This window comes from Phasianus colchicus, chromosome 23 (assembly GCF_987193195.1).
Source record: "Phasianus colchicus chromosome 23, bPhaCol1.hap1.1, whole genome shotgun sequence".
NCBI lineage: Eukaryota > Metazoa > Chordata > Aves > Galliformes > Phasianidae > Phasianus > Phasianus colchicus.
In genome coordinates, this window is record NC_143458.1 from 3483994 (window position 1) to 3500195 (window position 16202).

At 47.7% G+C, this 16202-nt stretch overlaps 1 protein-coding gene across 2 annotated transcripts in view; it reads left to right on the forward strand.

The window, feature by feature from the left end:
• GRIK4 (glutamate ionotropic receptor kainate type subunit 4) overlaps positions 1 to 16202 on the forward strand; it is a 125030-nt gene that overhangs the window by 11857 nt on the left and 96971 nt on the right. The gene's annotated exons all lie outside the window — the stretch shown is intronic.

Below are 16202 nucleotides of genomic sequence, written 5' to 3' on the forward strand. Positions count from 1 at the left end.
TGAAGGGGCACAATAGGGGCTGGGCAACCTTTGGGTTTTTGTGGCGATGCTCAGGACACTGATTTGTAAGATAAAGCTCATTCAGTTCATTATGGTTGGGTAATTAATAGGTGCTCTTTCAACCTGCTGAAGCTCAGAGCTGTGAGGTGAGAGCAGGATGGGAGCATCCATGGGGCCTCCTTTGTGGGCAGCACTGGGCTCTTCCCTGAGATTTTGCTGCTTGCTGCATTGTAGTGAGAAGATAAGAATGGGAATGACTACAGTAAGTCAGGGCAGCCATTGCAATGTGTGTGGGGGGCAGGAGAGCTGCTGGTGGCACTCAGCTCTGGGGGGGGGGGGCGCAGCCCTTTGCCCCCATTGTCCCCAGTTCTGTGCAGCCTGGAGCAAACCCAGGAGAGCTGGAGGGAGCTCCAGAATGGCCAGTGTACACGGGTGGGGGTAGTTGCTGTTGTGGAGGAAACAAGCAAAAGTCATGCTGCTCCTTCTCACGACTTCTTTTCCCTTCTGCTCTTTTTTTCTTGAGCTTTTTTTCTCTCCAGTAACCCCCAGTAAAGGAGACAGAAAGTGAGAATGTGACTTGAGGGGCTGGTGGGAAAAAATTGGAATCTTCTTGGTGAGGGGGCTGGATTGCAAAAATTAGCAATTTTTGGAAGAAGGCCATTCTTTTGACAAAAGCTATCTGAGAAATTCTCCCCAGCTCTCACTGCGATGTGTGTTGGCCACCATCCTGTGTAATCACAGCTCTTGATTTCTGAAGCACGGGTGCTGCTTTATCTGAAACCTTGTGCATGGAGAGTGGTTGGTCAGCAGCTGTGCTGCATGGTGTGATGATTCAGCCCTGCTCTGTATGTCCCACCTTTGCAGACAGTCTGGGGATAATCCAATGGCTCCATAAAATGATTGGGCTGGAGATGGGCTTTTGTAGGGTTTTGTGCTCTCAAAGATGCTTTCCAGCCCTTGGGTCACACGTTGTGGTGTGGCAGAGCTGTGTGGCTGTTGAATTGGGCTTTGGAGGAGCAAGGAGCTCTGGTTGGGCCCAACAGAGACATGACTTTCCCTCGTCTCCCCCCCCTCAATAGAGTGATTCTGCAGTTCAAAGCTCCTTCTATTTCTTCTCCTCGAAGCAGACAGGAGCGTTTTGCAAACGTTGGGAAGTGCCGTGACAGCAGCACAATAAAAGTATTGTTCAATGTGATTGTTGCTTTACCTCTCCTCCCGCAGCCCCCACTCCTCCCCGAACACCTGCCTTTTACCCAATTTAATTTTCACACCTCCTCCTGCTGCTGCCATCCCGTGCCAGCTATCTCTGTGGTTCTGCTGTGGGTGTCTTTTATTGGAGCGACTGCCTTGGAGGTGCTCATCCCATCCCCTCTGGCTCCTATGGACCCAAGGGATTGGTCCCACAGCTGCGTGCAACCATTGCACACCCCACAGCATAAATGCTAATGTGCTCTCAGCCCAAGGACCGGGCAATTGTGCTTCTCTTTCCCTAAAACCAGAGCCAGGATCCCCAGGACCCTGTGATCTCGTGGGCTGCGTTTGCTGCGTAAGATCTTTATGAATTATGATGGCTCAAAAGGAAAGGACCCAGTGTGAGTCTCCAGTGTCTGTTTGAGTTTGCAGGATTGGCAGCTAAGAGGAGAGACGGAGAAAATGATGTGCTCTTAATGGAGATATCTGGGCCCCTTTGATCAGAGTCACCCTGTGCCAGTGGGGATGCTGACTGCTCCATCCCATTGCTCAGATGCAGTTACTTATGATGGCACAGCTGTGTCAGTGGACAAGGGAAGAACCACTGATGTTGTCTGTCAGGACTTCAGTGAGGCCTTTGACACAGTTCCCCATAACATCCTTCTCTCCAGAGTGGAAAGAGATGGATTTGATGGGTGGATGGATGAAGAACCCAGTGATCAGTGGCTCAGTGTCCTCTGCCAGAAATCAGTGGCCAACACGGTGCTGCTCTCTACATGAGGGACCCACAGCTCTCCAGTTTAGTGTCCAGTGCAGCACTAGAGAGGATGCAATATGTTAGTGTTGGGCTCTGCTGGAGCAAGGCTGGAAGAAATGGGAGAGAAGGGTTGGCACTGGGTACGAGCACAGAGCAGCTCAGAGCCATTGGTGGTAGTGCAGGAGAAGGAAGAAGCCTCAAAGCATGGCAGATGTGTCAACGTATCCTTTGTTAAAATGGAGAACCATTCCCCAGTTGTTTTTCTACGTACTGAATTTGTTCTGTCTATATCCAGTGTTTGCATGCAGTGATGTGCCGTGATCCAATTGTCCCTTGGAGGGGGTATCAGTCTGCAGAGAACCAGGGTTTTCAGTTTGCTGCTGAGGGCACAGGGATGTAGAGGGGAGATGACATCCATGGGATGGATGCTCCTGTCCGCCTGGCACCTCCTTGTGTTGTCTCTCTCCCAGAACCTGAGCCAGCAGGGCAGCATGTCCTGGTACCACCAGCAACACCAGATCGATTCCTATTTAGCTGAAATCTCCATGTGGATGAGTGCAGCCCCACGCTGATTTATCCAATAAAGGCTGCAGCTCAAGATGGTTATGAGGGACCTTGATGAAAAACCCAGAGGTTATCCTGTCTTGCAGAAAGGGAAGATGGTGCAGCGCAGCAGGGTTGTCTGCAGCTGGTCACCTCCATACATCTCTGCCTTTTCTGTTTGAAGATACAGAGAAGAGGAGAAATTGCTATCCTTATGCTCGGGCAAAAAGAAAACAAAGTATGAATGGTCATAATTTAGTGGGCTCCTGGGTAAATTTGTATTTCATTCTGATTATTGAGTGCATTCTCTAATTGTGGCAATAAAAAGGAATAGTCCATCTTCTAAATGCAAGCAGTAGCGCTGATTGTTATTTAATTAGTTGATTCCAGTGGTCGAGGGGTGAGCTTGGAATTACAATTGCAGCTTGTATTATTTCACTGAGATTGCCGAATTAATTAGGAGAACAATGGGATTCTTCATTGTTGGCATCTTAAGAACTTGTGAGGATAACTCTCAGTGCCAGAGAGCGATGCTCCGATGCATCTGGAGTCCAAACCCCACCTAGCATAGTGAGTTCAGGCCAAAAAATCCCTTGAACATGAAAGGTTCCCTCTGTGATGAGCAGAAAAAATGTGTGGATGGATGCTGTGGGCAAAGCCATCAGGAAAGGTGAGGGAGGCTGAGGTTCCATTGGCAGCATTCTCTTTGCCTCAATGACTTTACGGCCCCCAAAGCCCAGGAGGTGATGCCTTCATCTTGCTGTGATGGCTTTGCACCATTGGAAGGGTCAGGAATGCGCCCCATCCTTGCGGTGCTGGGCAGGGTGATGTGCAGACATTGGGATGTTGATGCACAGAATGAGGTCCTGCCCTCCCCCTGCCCACCCAGGCACACTGCCTGCTGATGGGGACTCATGGGAAGATGTGTTTTCCAAAGAGCTGCTAAAAGCTGCAGGAATCTGTTCCCCAAGCAAAAAAGCGGACAAGTCTCTTATGGCTATGAAAGTAATGGGCAAGAGGCATCGAGGCTTCTCACTGCAAACATTGGCTTTGTTTTCTTCCTCTCCTATTTTTATTTTATTTTATTGAGAATGTGTTTTATGGAGCAGCCTTTCTGCTGGTTTGTTGTGATGTGACTTTTATTGTGGCTGACAGAGCGTTTGCAGGGTGTTTGAGTGTTACAGCCGTGCAGTAGAAGAAAACACAAGTACGTGTGGGGCACTGAAGTACATATGGGGCATTATTACCTTAAAGCAATTGTCCTTCCTGGCCTGGCTTCCTCTTCCATGGCTGCTCTGCAGAGAGCTGTTCCTTTCTCATAGATGTCTCAGTGTTGCCAGGATTAATTTTTTCAGAGAGAAGTCTCCACAAGCCCCGTTTTATCTTCTCCTCCCTTTTTGAGGCAAGAGGTTACTTTTTTTTTTTTTTCTCTCCCTGGCAAAAAAGTAAGATGAATAGTTCTCTTCAGCTTGAGCAGGGCTGAGGAGCAGCTCTGTACAGCAGGTGATGGACGGAGCATCTTTGGGATCGGTGATGTATTTCCCTCTTTCTCCTCATTTCCTCTGGGATTTTGTCACCTGCAGAAGAAAGGACAAGCGTGGTCCATTCCCAGAGAGCAGACCTTCAGGGTAAGGAGACGGCGACCGATGGAGGCGTGGGTGAGATCAGCCTCGCTGGGTGATGTTGGCTGTGTAGCCCATGGAGAATCCTCCAGGGAGAGGTGGTGAACTGGAGAGGGGAAGGAAAGAGAGCAGCGAGGAGGAGGCGGATAAAAGAATGGCACCCTGGAGATTTGGAGAGGAGCCAGAAGGAGAGCAGTGTGTGAAATACCGGGGAGCTGGCGGTTAATTTACAGCCTCTGGGAGAGGAAAGGGAAAAAGAAAAGGGGGGAAAATGCCTCTGTTGCAAGGGATATGGAAGAGAGTTTGCAGTGATGTGGGAATACGTGGCATCTTCCTGTCTCTTGGGTTTTCTTCTCTTTCTGCTGCAGCAGTCCCAGGTGGGAGCAGAGCTGTGGGCATGGTCCCAACCTGCTGGAGCTCACACAGTGTTGGGACACTGCTCTCAGATCATAGAATCACAGAATGGCCTGGGCTGAAAAGGACCACAATGCTCATCCAGTTCCAACCCCCTGCTATGTGCAGGTCACCAACCAGCAGACCAGGCTGCCCAGAGCCACATCCAGCCTGGCCTTGAATGCCTGCAGGGATGGGGCATCCACAGCCTCCTTGGGCAACCTGTTCCAGTGCCTCACCACCCTCTGTGTGAAAAACTTCCTCCTAAGATCTAACCTACCCCCCCCCCAAATCTCATTTTAAAACCATTCCCCCTTGTCTTATCAAGGATGTGTAGGGCTTGGGTTTTGAGCAGCGCTGTGTGAAGCCAGGGGTTGCATGTTGTGGGTCTCTTCCAATTTGGCCTTTGCACAGCTTTACAGTTCTAAGCAAGAAGCCCAGCGACAAGATGCTCTGATGGAAAAGTGTCCTTCCCTGGATGAATCCCCATTGAGGCCAATGGGAAGCCAGGTGCTAGGGAGAGATTGGGACACAGCAGTGATTCAGCTTGTTCAGAAGGGGCTGCAGAGAGCTCTGGGAGCAGCACAGGACGTGTCCAGGTGGATGGCTCACCGGCCCGTCAGCACTGTCTGCTTTGACAGGAATATAGATGCAGTGGTTCTTTTTCACTCTGTCTGAAATTGCTTTGTAATAACAGTAGGAGTTGGAGAGGCACTTTTATTGATTAAACAATTGAGGCTATTTGTCTTTACAAAACCAAAAATATAGAGGTGTCTTTGGCTTCCTGCATCTACGTTATGCACGTTTATTATATGCAGCCATCTCCCTGATCAGGCTGATGTTCATAATGGGCTGGGTTATAGCACTGGATTGCAATGGTGTAATATGGACTGAAGAGCAAAGGAGAGCTGATGTAAGTACACCAAAAAAACAGGGCTGAGTTGAGCAGACAGGGAGAGAGGTGCCTGCTTTGAAGGTTGTGTGATGTGAGCAAATGACGACTTGTGAAATGCCTGCTGCTCTTCTTTTCCCCCAGCAATCCACCGGTGATTCCTGAGCCATCCCTTTGATCAAACACCATTTCAGCAATTGGAAAATCTGTCGCCACGTCTCTCTGTTGACCCCTACTGCCAATGTTCGCTCTTTAGGTCTCGGTATGAAACTGCCTGAGGTCAGGAACGGTAGGGATGGTTTGTGCCTGGAGGTGGAGGCTGCAGGCTGGGAGGAAGCAGCTCACAGAGCGCTCGTAGGTGTGTTTGTTTGTGCGGCGTCGCTGCGTGGTGTGGCTGCGTGCCACGGCTGCCTCCAGCCCCAAAGATGCAGGGTTGGCTGAAAGCACCACACGTGGCACGTATGTATGTGCTGCTCTGCTCTCCCCATGCGATGTGTTGAAGGGATATTGGACGTAAGCCCAGAAGGAGATGCATAGCCCTGCAATCACAGGTACCTGTCTTGGCAGAACTTAGCGTGAACCAGAGCAAAGCTGCTGTTGGTTTTTTCCCCTTCTTAGTTTTTGGGAAGGCTGTTCTAGATCCTTGCTTCCCTCAGTGTTGTGGAATTAGTTCCAAACTTGCCTAGATCCATAGCTTTCGTGCCAATATTATCCTTGGACATAAATACTCATGTAGAGAAGTCTTGGTTTGGGTTTTGCTTGAGATTCTCTCCTGCAGGGGATGGTTTACAGCCCCACAGAGCTCCCCTTCAAAAGAACTCTTCAAACATTCCCGTGTTGCAGTGGTAACAAGGGAAAACAAATGCAACCAATAAGAAAGAAATAATGGAAATGTATTTTATGACATGAGAAGCTTTTGTGTGTGTACAAAGTAGCATCACAACCTGGACGTTGGCTCGGTTTGAAAACAATCAACTTTGTCGTGTCCTGGAAGTGAGGCTGCCCCATCCCTGGAGATGCTCAAGGCCGTAGGTGGGACTGTGGGCAACCTGCTCTATTGGGTGGCAACCAGCCCATGGCGGGGGGTGGAACAGAATGATCTTTGAGGTCCCCCCTAACCAAACCCATCTATGATTCTATCAGGATAGGACCTCATACCAGAGCAGCTCATTGCACCCAGCACTGGGACAGACCCAGAGGCATTCAGTAGTTGACATGGGGCTTTGCTTTGGTTCTGCTTGCCATGGAAGGCATCTGATGCTGTCACTTGGTGTGTGTGCCTGCAGCTTTCAGGCTGAAGCCTGAAAAAAGCTAACTAGCAAAATGTTAACTTTCTATATTTGGTGTCTGAGAATCTTTTTCACCTGAATGCCTTTGTGCAGCATTCTCGGAAAACAGCGTGTTGCGTTCTTGGTTGTTTTTATTTTTTCTTTTTAATCTCATTGTTGTACACAGATTTTTATAGTTACTGCGCACGGTTAATCTTCCAATGCAAGCATTTTCTCAGCAATGGGTGAAAAAAAACCCATGTCAACTACTGAATGCCTCTGGGTCTGTCCCGGTGCTGGGTGCAATGAGCTGCCATTGCTGGAGCTCCCAGTGTCACTTTATGCCTTCCCGTTGCTGTTTGCAGTGCTTTAGGACCCACCAAGTCATCTTTCTTGCACTGCGGTGTCCCTTGACACTCGTCTTATGTCTGCTTTAATTGGATACCGCAGCAGTAGTATGCATCAAAATAAATGAACTTTTTACTGCGAAAGGGTAAGAGAAGAAAAAAGACAGACGATCCCTCAGCAACAGCTGTTTGGAGGAAGAATCCCACAGAAGCTGCTTCCTTCGCTAATTAGAAATCTGCTTTCCTTCAGGAAGGATAACGTCTACGTTCTCCACTCCTCTTCTCACTTCTAATTACTTCTTGGAGAAATGAAGGAAGGAGCCGTTTCGTATGTTTGACTTGGAGTTGCTGAGGCAAAGAATGTGGGGTGGGAGTGTTTTGTGGTGATAGGAAGGAAGGAATGGGAGAGGATGGAATGGCCCAATTGTGAGCGCTGCGGGTGGGAGGGAGAGATGCGTGGTCCCAATGGGGCTCTGAGTGCTGCTCCATGTCTGGTGAACAGAGTGAGTCCTTGCCAGAAATTCAGAGTGAATTTCTAAGCAAAAAAAAAAAAAAAGAAAAAGAAAAAAGAAAAAGGCTTAGAAAATAGAAAGGTTAAAGTTAGAATTCTCAAAGAGAGGAAATGCGCCGAGTTCACGATTTATAAATAACATGCTTTGATTGTTTCCCATTATGGAGTAATTTTGTTTTGAAATGTGGCTTCATCTTTTTATTAAGGATATAAATACCGACTTTGGAACAAAAGAGTTTTTTCCAGCCTGAAGTGATGCTGTATATTCCCAGCAGGGTGATGGGCAGGGTGTCCCCATGCTGCTGCACGTGGGGTTTTGTTGGTCTGGAGGTGGAGCGAGGCTTTCCCGTCGCCACCGAGCTTCCCTAAGCCTTGAGCAGGTGTTGCTTTGCAATTCAGCAAAGCGGCGTTTCAATTACTCAGGGCAATAAATCTCAAGGTGTGTGCTGGGAGCACCATCACTTCAAGCACCGATGTTTCTCTTTTCCCTCGCGGTCTTCGAGGTAGAATCATCAGCGCTGCAAGTAATGAAGCTTGGTTTCCCATGGATTTCTTTCTCGTGGTTGGATTCTCTGATAACTAAATAAGCTTTGACTGAATGCCCCGGCCGTGAAAAAAAGCTTCAGAAAAGCTATTGTGTGTAAATTCTTTATTAAGAATGGAGCTTGAATGGCATCCTGCCTGCCTGCGAGGATGCTGAGGGACTGCCTATTGACAGCTATTTTTGTGGAACCAAAATACTTGAGGGAGCTGGCCCTGCCAGGTGGGGCTGCAGGTGGTGGGTGGGTTCTTGGGGGCTGTGGGTGGCTGGTTGCCATAGGAAGGAGGTTAGAAATAGAGTCTGGGAGGTGCTCCTTTGGGGTGACCCCGGGGGAGTCAGGCTGTTGACGCAAGGGCTGTAAATCACTGCACCTTTTCCATTTCGTTTGATGTTAAAGCAGTGATAAAAAGTGCATGTGTGTGTGTCTGGGCAATGCCAAGTGAAACGTGTGCTCCATCTCTTGAGCACCATCCCTTCTGCTGAACCCATGGGATGGATCCCCCAGTACTCAGGCTGTTGGGTGGCAGCTGCCGTTCCCCAGCTTTGACATTTGGCAGCCAATGGAGGAGGAAAAGTTGTGGATGTAAAATCAGGGTGGGAGAGTCAATGGACAACTCTTCCTTTGCAAATAACTAGAGGTGAATTGATAACCGGTGACCCAGGTAAGCAATTAAGCCAATTGTTTAAATAAATTGATTGCGGAGGTCTCCTTTATGTAGAGCTCTGCCTGAAGCCTTCATGCCCTTTCTAGAGGAATAGCTGTGGAGAATAGACGTCTTCAGAAATTAACAGTGACTTTCAAGCAGAATAGATGATTAATGAGAATGTATTGCTCTTGATGGACAAACGAAGCACTTCCAGTTTTCTAGTGAGCGATGTTCGGCTTTCTTTTCTCCAGGAAATGATTCAGCCACTCAGACCTAGCTCTGAGCCCAGGGAGAGGGAAGGAGAGGGGAGAGGAGGGAAGAACTGCCCCCTCTCAGCTTGATTTATTATCCGACTCCTTTGTTACAAGACTTCCAGTCTTGTAAAATATTAAATACATCCTTATATTCAATATCACATTTTGAAACATTTCATGCCTCATTTGCTTCTGGAGTCAAGGACAACTTCACATTTTTCATGGCGCGAGGCCCAGATTTGTCTATTTATTTATTTTTAATCACTACATTTTTCTTTTCTTTTTTTTTTTTTTACCTGTATCAATTCGGATTAAATCTGGGCAACCATAGCAACCTGTTCCTCTGGGTGGTTTCAGATCTCGACAGTTGAGGTACTTTTTTTGGCTTGGCTGATCCCCATGGGATGCTGTGCCCATCCAGGGAGGACGGTGGGCAGTAGGGATTGTGGTTTGGGGCTGGGTGTTGGGCTCAGCTCTTGCTGGCGGTGTCTCTTGTAAACAAAAGGCTGTTTTGTTGAAGGGCTCACGTGATGTAATGAGGAGGATTAAGTGGAATTTGCTGCCACAGTTAAAGGAAGATGCATGTAACTCCTGTTAATTAGAAAGGGCTCAGTATTTGTCTTTCCCTTCATCTGTGTGGGAGCTTTTTGATTATTGCTTCTCCCATTGGGGGATAAGCAGCTGAATCCTGATATGTGGAGCCACCACTGGACCCAGGAACCCTGCTTCTGCATGCAGGTTGGGATGGCAGCTGGGAGCACTGCAGACCCAGTGCTGCATCCTTGTAACTGGAACGTGAAGGCAACCCCATTTCAGCTGTTGCACCTTGGGTGCATCATTTGGACCTCTGGTGCTGAGCTGTCTGCTGGTGTGGGGGTTAGAGGGAATCATAGAATCATTACAGTTGGAGAAGCCCTTTGTGATCCCCAAGCCCAGCCCACCCCCACCATGCACACTGACCATGTCCATAAGTACCACATCTCCAAATCCAAATATCATCCCTATACACCTCCAGGGATGATATTTTGGGGAGGGTTGAACTTGGATATGCAAACCTCAATTTGAGTCCATCCCGCCTCCCTTCTGTGGCATCCCCTTAAAGTCAGCACAAAGGAGCTGAGCTGTGTTCCTTTTGGAGGTGGGAACTCAGATGTGAAGCATCTTCTTGGGCTCACAGTGTCTGACTTCTCATCACAAAATCCTGCTGGCAAAGTGGCTCCAAGTCTTTGTCTGAGAAAATACAGTTAGAACTATTTGCATGTAACTAAAGCTCAAGAAACTGCCTAAAAATAAGACAGCTGTTTTTGAACAGTGAGAGTCGTTAGGAAACTAATTTTGCTCCTAAGGCTTGTGGCCAGCTGTCCTTGAGTGGCAACATGATCTTGCAGTGGGATGCTTTTCCTGAAAGATGAGCTGTAGTTGGAGTTGGGATGAGTTCAGGAAGCCCATGGCTGGTCGTTCTGGAAGGGAACTGAGCTGGGATTGGGATCAGGAAGAGAATCCAGCCTTAAAGTGGTTTGTTAACAAGCTCTGTTGGACTGCTTCAGCTTTGCTGTTATATGGAGTCCTTGACAGAATGGCCAGGACAGTCTGAAGGGTTTGGCTGGATGTGAAATGTCACAGCTGATGCCCAAACAACTTTCAAGGGTGATAAACAAGCAGGTTTTCCCCAAAGCTTGTTTCTATATGGAGAACATCTATGGCTTTGGATCAAAATAGCTTCAATGCCCTTCTTTTTAAATGGAAGTATCAATAGGAGTCGGGGCCTTTATGAGTTCAGGGGATCTTAACAATCCCACTAGGTGTTTATCTGCCTATTTTGGTGGCTGATATCCTTTTAAAATCTGTCCCAGAGTGCTTGAATCACTCCTGAAAATGGAACGTAGACTCCTAAATTACCCACTTGCCTGCAAACGTTATCCATGGCATCGGCTTTTCCTAATGACCACATCAATTAGAGGGCTCTATGCATCGTGCTGTCAGCAGACCCATGTGGATGGGGGGAGTGCAGGAGTTTCACTCAGGCTGCTTTTTATGATCCCCACGCTTTACAAATGGAACAAAATTTAGTGAAGGAACCTGTCTTTGTTCCCCTCCTTCCCATACAGCAAACTAATTGAAAACAACATGAATGTTAATGATGCATTTCGCATTTGGAAGTTAGAGGGGTGATTAATATATTGTAGACTGTATATTAACACCTTCTCAGGGGCATAATGAAGAGGAAATATGTGCTCTGAGACGAGGCTGTTTATTTCTCGGTGTGTTTCCTGACTTCCACCATCCCTTTTTCTCACTGAAATACAAGCTTTCCAATCCAGAGGGTTTTGTTTCAAAGCATAATTTTAAATCAATCAATAAACTTTAATGTCTTAATCCCTCCCTCCCTTTTTTTTTTTTTTCCCCCTTTTGGTTGGAGAGCTGAAGCAAAGTGCACAAAGAGAAGGAAGAAAGAGATGGAGGATGATGAGATGGGTTCCTGAGCATGAAGCTGCCATCTTGCTCATTGGTGGGAAATGGTCTGTTATTGGTGAGAAGGCTGATTGAATTGACCTGGTAGAGCTCAGGGAAGGCTTTTTTCCTCTCTGCCCTGTGCCATCCTGTGCTTGCCATCCCATTGAGGGCCATTTGTGATGGGAAGGTTCTTTGTTATCACATATACATCTAGTTAAGCGCCCAGCTGCGCTCACATGGAATCTTGGCATCCATTGATCTGCTAAACTTCCAGGGTCAAAAACATCGTATCCTGAGGGTGCCCTGTGAGCCCTGCGTGGGGATGGCTCATTGCCCATCAGCAGGTGTTTGCCTCTCGTTCAGGTCTCCTGGGCTTCCTGAGGACGGTGATGAGCATCTGTGTTGGTTGCGTTGCTCGTGGCAAGAAGCTCTGGGAAATGATGCTTAGCAAGATCTGCTGTAACACTGTTGTTGGAGGTGGAAGCGTGTGGTTGTGGCTGGTTCTGTAACTCAGCTCAGAAAAGGAAGGAGACCACGCAAGTTATAACACATCTATAATTAAGTGCAATGAATGGCTATAAACCAACAAACACTTTTAAACGTCGTTCTTGGCCACATCTGAGTTATTTTTCTCCTTTGGCAGAATCATTAAAGGAGGGGGAAAGCATGTGTGTATCAATCCACTCTGCATGTTTGATGAAAGGGTTTTATTATTATTATTTTTTGATGAATGAAAATTGGAGCATGAGAATGGGCAGAAAGTCCCCGTGGGAAGGGCTGAGATCCTGCAGGCTGTAGGCAGCCTCTTACTAACAGCACTGGGCACTGCCATTCCCACCAATGTGGAGACAAAGAGCTGCAGTTCTGATGCCTTTTTCAGAAGGAGAGGGAGGAAGAAGCAACCCATAGTAATTAAGACTTGGCAAGCTCAGTATTTATAGACTTTCTAAATATTGATGAATGGAAATGCACTTTATTAATTAAAACACATTAAAATCCATTTTTTCTTCAGAACTTGACTATATTTTTTTTTCTCCTTTGGCAGACCCCTAACTCTGTTGTTTCTCTCAGTTGTATTTCTCCCTCTCCCTCAAATTTTGGTGGGCTCACGTTAAGCTTCAATTGATTAACCTGATTTCAACATGCTCTGCTTGGCTGTGTCTCCCCACCTTAGAAGCAGTATCCTGTGCTGGTGACCGATCTAACTTGTGGCTTGGTTTTGTCTTAAATTACTCCCTTCTTTGAGTCCAATTTATCTTCTTACAGTGACACAGCCCAGAAGATACAGCTGTGGATTTCAGTAGTCCCATACGGGGTCTGAAATTTAGAGCGATGGTAGCAAGAACATTCTGAGAAAACCATGTCATCCTTCAGGATGGCGTAACAGAACAATTTTACCCTTCTGTAACTTCCAGTCCAGCTGTGGTAGGAAGCAGAATTTACTGCTCCTCTTCCCTGGCAGGCAGGGCTGTTCCTCTGACCTTCTGCTCCAGCAGACGCTTGAACCTGGACATAAATCTGGGATACTGCTTCTCCCAGGCATGGTGGTGATCTCACTGCTGCCTTCTGCTCGCTGATGAGAATCCATCTGTCTGCTCACCGCTGCTCTTGTGCTCGGATATTAAGGTTTCGGATTGTGGGGCTGTCTTTTTGCTTATCTGTTTTGGGTTGGGACTATCAGGGAGCAGGAAACACCGTGTGAGAGGGAGGGTTATGCTTTCACAGCGGCGTGCTTGGTTGGCCTGAACAAAACTTGATGCTGCTGGGAGTGTGGATGATGGGAACTGGCTGGAGCTGGGTTACGATAAACTGGAATAAGATGATGCAGGAAAATCTGGTAGCTGCTGTGGTGTGGGTGCCATCTTGGAGGTTAATGGTTATTTCTTATGAGGAAAGCCCTTTTGAGGAGGGAGAGGTATGGTACCTCCAGCCACTTGTGGTTGGAAATTTACTCTCTTGTAGGCTTGGACGTGGCCATTCTTCTCTGCTGTAGAAGTGTCTGTACTGTGCTGGCCTGCTTGCCAGCTCTCCAAAGCCTTTGGGGATGACACGTTCTTGTGGATGGCTTTGCTCAATGATCTTGATGGGATCAGGTGGGATGATCCAATGACTGCCTCAGCAATTGAAGTGGATTGGAATGGTCAGGCAGGAGCCATAACCGAGCTCTTATAGTTCTTGGTGTATGGAAGTTTCCATACCTTCAAACTGTCACAATCCATAAGCTTAAGTCCTCATCTTCAGCCTCTATAGCAGGCAGCAAGAGCTGCTTCCAGTGCAATAACCTTGGTGATGAGTCCCCAGGTTCAGCTTAGTAATGGTCTGTAAGTGCTCCTAGGGAGGGATTCCAACCTCCATAATGCTCCCAGCCTGCTGGGAGGAATCATCCCTGTGCACATTGGTGAAATGTTGAGTTCAGTGGTGATGGGGGGAGCAAGGGTGCGAATTTGGGGGGGACAGAGTTTTTCTGGGATGTGTTTTTCTCAAGAAGTCAGGTGTGTGGGGAGCAGCACTGGGCTGGCTGACTAAGCAGGTATGGTCACAAACCTGAATGTCATATTAGTAACCTTGATCCAAAAAGTTCAATCTCAGAGACTCTTAAGGTAATGAAGAAGGCTTGAATCAACGGGCTTTGAATGTGTTCTTGTAAAAAGGAAGAATCTGCTTTTGACTTTGTAGGCACACTGCAGGAGAATGTAATCCATTGTACCCAAAGGAGCTGTTTTTGCCCTTCTCTCATCAAGGCACGCAAGGATTTTAAAGCCATCCAGGTTTTAGTGGGGCTGGAAAAGAAAAGAGCTTGGAGGAGGCAGAAATTAAATCACAAATGTTCACAATAAAACGGTAACAGAGATGGAGGTGGACGGAGAAGATGATAGCATCTGACTTCAGTCTCTGGAGACCAATAACTCTCCGAGAACAGTTTCAGACTGCTCTCAAGTCTTCTGTCTGTGTGCCACTAAGCCTGAAGTAGATCCACTGTTGGGGTTTGGTGTCAAACTCTGTGATTCCCACTCAGCCAAATGCTTGGGTGCCTTCCTCTTTCCTATATGAGCGTTGTCTGAGCCCCAAAGCCAGGCACTGAAGTGAGCTGTGGTGTGAGCACATGTCTGGGGGTTGTGCTGGAGCAGGGCCAGGTGCCTCGCATCTTATCGCATCAAGCTTCTGTGGGCATATGTTCCCCAAATGGATGAGTTTTCCACCTGAATGGTGTGAGCTCTGTGTGTGTATGTATGGGAAGCTTGTTGGTTTTTCTTATAATGAGATTTCATTTTTCGTTGGTGTTTCTCATCTTAACTCCCAAACCTCCTTAGGAAGGGAGTGCGACCTTGTCAGCATGTGCATATGTTTCTGTGCACTCTGAGAAAGAGTTGAAGGCATCTCCCCTCCATGCAGTCACTGCGATCCACCTTTGAATCAATGTTGGGGCTTCAAGGTAAGCATATGGTGTGACAGAGGAAGTGTTGCTGTAGCTCATTTGGATAGATCCATGCAGTCCCGAGGCAAGACGACCCATTTGATAGATGGGAAATGGTGGGAAGAAGAGGTAGTGAGTTATTTAAAGATAGGGAACGGGGCAGTTGAAGAGCTAAAAGTGGATTCCTAGTGTCTCAATTCAGTAGACCAAACTACCACGCTGTGTGTGTTATCTTTTACAGCCTCACTAGCAGGCACCAGTGTGTACCCACCCACACAGTCTTCATCTCCATTGCTGTGTCAGACATTGCTGATGGGTGAACCCTGAAAACTGCAAGGCAATTTTGGAGGCATTACCAAAATTTCCCTGGCTGTGAGTCTAAGAACGTCTGCCCCTTGGGTCTACCAAACTGAGCTAGGAGCCCTTGGGGAAGCATCTGTTATTTTTAGTGTCTCGTTTCCTGGGAGGTGGATTCCCCTGCAGACTACTAAGCTCTGATTTTGTGTCTCACAGCCCCATGCAGAGCCTAAAATGGGAAGGAAGCCATGAAACTTGGGCCTCTTCCCTCCTTGAGCACGTAGAGATCTGGGCCATATTTTGCTGGGACATCTAGAGGACGTGGGTGAGGCTCTGTCCTCTCTGTACTTCTCTACCTTGCATCAGTTGCTGCCGAACCCAAATCACGTCTGAATGCTCTGAAAATGCCATCCTAATTCTTAGGTCTGCTGGGCTCCCGCAGAGTCCTGACGCAGGGAGGGCAAAGCCTGAAAGAAGCTTGCCAGCTGCATTCGGTGACATTGTGTCTGCAGTGTTTGGTTTGGCTCTTTTCGGTGGGAAGAAGAAAATTGGGATGTTGCTGTGCCATCCAGTGAGCACAGCTGTCAGGTTTATTGGGATGTGAGCGTTCAGAGAGGGATGCTCAGCCTCCTCTCTTAACTCCAGCAAATCCACTCGCTGAGCGCTCTGTTTGCACAGGGCAGAAATGAATTGTAGATGCAGCTGATGACCAACAGGTTAATTAACGTGCCATTAATTGCCTCCAGCCCTGTGCTGTCCATAGTGCTGATCCGGGGCAGAGCACGATCCAGTGGTACCAGCACTGCACTGCATGTCCTCAGTCGTTAGTGCTGAGCTGTGAACGTTGCTTGAACTGGGAAGTCTCTGTCTGCTTTGTGTTGATGTGAAAGAGAGCATCTCATGGAGCCTTGCATCATCCATTTGGGCTGTGTTTGCAGTGAACTTTTGGTGGTACCGATTTGGAATTTCACACGTCTTCAATCGTGGAGGGAAATGGGAATGGCTGAGCTGCGGTGAAATTTGGTGAAAACATGTTTTTCCTCACTGTATGAGATGTTAGGCTCAGGGCA